The sequence below is a fragment of the Sinocyclocheilus rhinocerous genome, unplaced genomic scaffold (genome assembly GCF_001515625.1).
Source record: "Sinocyclocheilus rhinocerous isolate Xijiao unplaced genomic scaffold, SAMN03320098_v1.1 scaffold433, whole genome shotgun sequence".
Lineage (NCBI taxonomy): Eukaryota > Metazoa > Chordata > Actinopteri > Cypriniformes > Cyprinidae > Sinocyclocheilus > Sinocyclocheilus rhinocerous.
Genome location: NW_015627897.1, coordinates 549473 through 553904, shown reverse-complemented (window position 1 = coordinate 553904; position 4432 = coordinate 549473). Strand labels below are relative to the sequence as shown.

At 33.6% G+C, this 4432-nt stretch overlaps 1 pseudogene; it reads left to right on the top strand.

The window, feature by feature from the left end:
• LOC107737011 (elongation factor-like GTPase 1) overlaps positions 1 to 4432 on the top strand; it is a 157178-nt pseudogene that overhangs the window by 40238 nt on the left and 112508 nt on the right.

The following is a 4432-nucleotide window of genomic DNA, read 5'->3' as shown; positions in this document are numbered from 1 at the left end:
ACAGCGCGAAACCAGACTTCTTTTTTTCCTCAATGGAAAGCATATTTACACTGTTTGAATCGTTCCCTGTCCCCTATATAGTGCACTACGTGCCATTCACTGTACAGAAAATACTAATTCTGTGGACAAGTGACCGATGGCTTCAGCGGCTTCAGCGTCTATTTTATAGTGTAGGGGTCGGGCGCTTCGGATTCTAGAGAGCATTTGAAAGTTTGATGAAGTTGATGAGAAGCTGAAGTACGATGTGACGTCAAAAAAATCGTTGAGCCGTTTTGGCGGAAGTGACGCTGCCTTATAGATAACCTTAAGACTAACATATTGATACTAACTAAATTGTGAATTATAAAAATTATTTAATTGATTGTTATATGTAAACAAATTATAATACATCTCTGAATAATAATAATAATAAATAATAATAATAATAATAATAATGTCTTATTTACAATTTACAGTTGCATAATTATTATTATTGTTATTATTATTATTATTCAAATTAGCATTGTGTATTTTTATATTTATACATTTACTTTTTTTATTATAAAAATATGACTTTAAGTAATTATAAAAAAACAATTCTTTAAAAATGTTGTGGGTGTAATTATGTATGTTGTCTGGTAATGTGAGGCCTAATGCTGATGAGGGATTTTTGTTTTTTTGTTCATTTTCTTCTTCAGCTGCCTGAGGGTTTTTCAGTAGCGGATGTTTTACCCAGCATCCCTCATATGGACTGCTGTACCGTGGACAGCCTCTACCTGCTGATGGACCACGAGCTGGAGGAGCTGGATGAAGTTCCCTCAGGAAATGTTCTCGGTGGGTCATCTGTTTTCTTTGGGTTATAATACAGTATAGTAGACTGACTTTTACCTGTGATCGCACTTCTCAAAGACAAAACTCAGGTAATATTCTTGCTTTATGTTTGGCGTTACAGTGCATGGTTAGGCTGAAGGACAGTTACAGCAACGCCATGAAATTCTGGTGCAGTAATGCATTATGTGAGCCCTCAAAATAAACATCTTTTCCACATCACAGCTTATTCGGTCCAAGAATTGGCCACTTAGATTGGGAAATACCTTTGTAAATGGGGCAGCTACAGTTTGTTTGTTTGTTTGAGATGGGTACATCTGGAATTGACCATTCTGCAATAATAAACTAGCACTGAAAATCTTAAATATTGGCAGAGAAAGGACCAAAAGACAGGAAATGTGTTAGATGGTCAGAATTTTCTTGGTCCAAAATCACAGATTGTTTTTCATGTTTCTGGGCCAAATGTCCTTGTTTTTCCTGTAACGTGATTTCTGACAGATTTTAGAGTTATGTTTAGCTTGGTTTATGTGCATGGATTGGATTAGAACTTTTTTTGTTGTTGTTCCAGGACCAATGTAACATTGCCTTGAGGCCTAGCGGCGTGGTGCTTTGTAAATGCTGTGGAAGTTGTGTAAAGCTAGACAATAAGATTGAAGCTTAGGATTTTCAGTCCATCGATGTTCATTTTTTAAAATTTACATAGCATGATATTTTGACAGGGTCAGTCTGTATAGAGTATTCTGGGGTTAAATGTCTTGTTCAAGGGTGCAATGATTGTGTGTAATAGTTTTTCCCCCCTGCACGATTGTACTGGCAACCTTCTTGTTAATAGCCCCGAGCTATCAAGATACATTTCCTACATTTAGTTATTAAAAAACAAAGCAGACAAGAGCCTGCATGTCTCAGTAGTCTTGTAACTGTCACGGCTTGTCATGGATGTCACTTTTTGTGGACCAAAGCAATCGCATTTAGGCTGTGTTTCAAATCCTTTATCCGAGTTGATAGACAATGCCAGAAGAGAAAAGTTCATTATAAACCGTGGTTATAATTAATTCAGTTTAGGAAAAAAAATCCTTAAAAAATATATTGCAACATATAGTCTAATTTTCAGCATCATTACCTCGGTCTTCAGTGTCACATGATCATTCAGAAATCATTCTAATATGCTGATTTGATGCTCAAGAAACATTTCTGATTATTATCAATGTTAAAAACAGTTGTGCTGCTTAATATTTTTGTCGGAACCATGATGTATATATATATATTTTAGGATTCTTTGATGAATGGAAAGTTAAAAAAGAACTGCATTTATTTGAAATATAATATTTTGTAGCCAAAATAAAAGTCTTAACTGTCACTTTTAATCAAATAGTTTCATACAAAATGCTGTTTCAGAAACTTTTTGAACAGGTACAGTACTGTATGTAGAGCATTTAAAGTCAATCCCTTGTGAGGTTGTTTCACTCAGAATGCTGTCTGATACTGTAAGTCAGCTGCACATGTAGATGGCAGACAGCAAGGCAGCTCACTAGGTTTTGCAAGAGAACTTAAATGCGGTGATGTGTTTTACAAAGAGAAGTGAATTCTTCTGGAAGTAGCTTTGACTTATAGGGGTTTGCTGCCCTTGCAACATGGGTTGAATTAGGACATTTTGACAGATATTTTTCATCATCTCTGTTTTGTCTGTGTTTACAGTCACAAATGTTTCAACACCAAATATGCATCAAAGTAGGGCTAAAAATACCCCGAAGGCTTGGTTCAACAATTCCTCATTCTCATAAGTTGCTGTCAGCCTGAACAAACACAAATGATTATGCACGGCTTTGGCTTTCTTCAGAAATCGGTTGAACTTTTCACAGGGGCAGCTGGTGTCATGTAGTCTTTAGAGCACCTCCTAATGAGAACTTGTTTTGTTGGAGCCATGGGTTTGAGGTTAGCATGCATTCTGATACATATACACATTTAAGTTATTATGTTATAATATATAATTATTTTATTCATTTTAGAATTTATATAGTTAATACTTGTTTATAATTATTAATTGAATTTGATATGAAATGATATGATATGATGATATGAAAAATCGAATCAAATATTAAGAAAATATCATATCAAATTAAAAAAATAACGTTTTTTGAATGTTTCAAAAGTCTATCATGTTTGCCCTAACTGCAAGCGACTGTTTTCAGGACTGTTGTAGAAATGTTATTAATTATTCTAATTATTTCCCTAACAGATGAACTACATATAAAAAAAAAAACTATATTTCTAAGAAATGCTGTCAAGTTCTTATTATTCACATTAAAAAAACATGTTTATATATATCTAAATCTAATTAAGTAATACAATTATTATTATTATTATTTAAATATAAAATAATTTAAAAACAATTATTTACACAATTTAGTTTTCGTAAATTATGTACTAAATCAGGAAGTACATTTTGTTATATGTGACCCTGGACCACAAAACCAGTCATAAGGGTCGATTTTCTTTAAAAAAAAATTGAGATTTATATATCTTCTGAAAGCTGAATAAATAAGCTTTCCATTGATGTATGATTTTTTTATGATATTTGGCCGAGATACAACTATTTGAAAATCTGGAATCTGAGGGTGAAAAAAAATCAAAATATTGAGAAAATCGCCTTTAAAGTTGTCCAAATGAAGTTCTTAGCAATGCATATAACTAATCAAAAATTAAGTTTTGATATATTTACGGTAGGAAATTTACAAAATATCTTCATGGAACATGATCTTTACTTAATATCCTAATGATTTTTGGCATAAAAGAAAAATCTATAATTTTGACCCATACAATGTATTGGCTATTGCTACAAATATACCCAAGCGACTTAAGGTTTTGTGGTCCAGGGTCACATATTTTAAATAACGTAGTTGAAAAACGTCTATGCAATGTTATATAAAAGGTCATATAATATGCTCTAATCAGTATAATGATGTGAAAGGAACAAAATCCCAAAACATTTTGTGTGTGTGTTGGGTCTCAAAAGGGTTAAAGTCTGTTATTCTCATATCAGCAAGCTCTCAGGCTTTATTTCTGGGTTGCGTCAGTAAACATTCCTAAACAACAGAGTCAGGCTGCAGCGTGAGATGGATCGGCTTTATTATCTGCTGTGGTCTTCACCGCAGTGCTAAAGAGGCGCTCTGGCTCCTCATCTAACAGTGCAAGGGCTGTGTGATTCTCATCCAGGACTCCCATAGATCTGAGTCAGCGTCCAGATAGAGGCAGGAGCAATTAAATCTAATTTATGATTCCCAGCGTTCCTAGCGTCGTAGATGTGTGTGTGGGTAATGCACTGATGAGACTCCATTTCCATTTCTCATTTCTCATTCCAAACCTCAGTCACCTCTTTAATGCACATTCAACTCTCGTTTTTTCTTTGTGTGCTCTAATGTGAAATTGGACTATGGTGAAACTATCAGATATCAAAATATTTAGATTATTATTTTTTTGGCTTGAAAGTTGGCCCGTGATGAACACCATGCCATATCACAAGAGGAGGAAAAAAACATATTGAAGCATATTTTCATTTGTAATTTATATCAGCTTTTAATTTGATTTTACATTGAATGTAAAAAATTATATATATATATATATATAC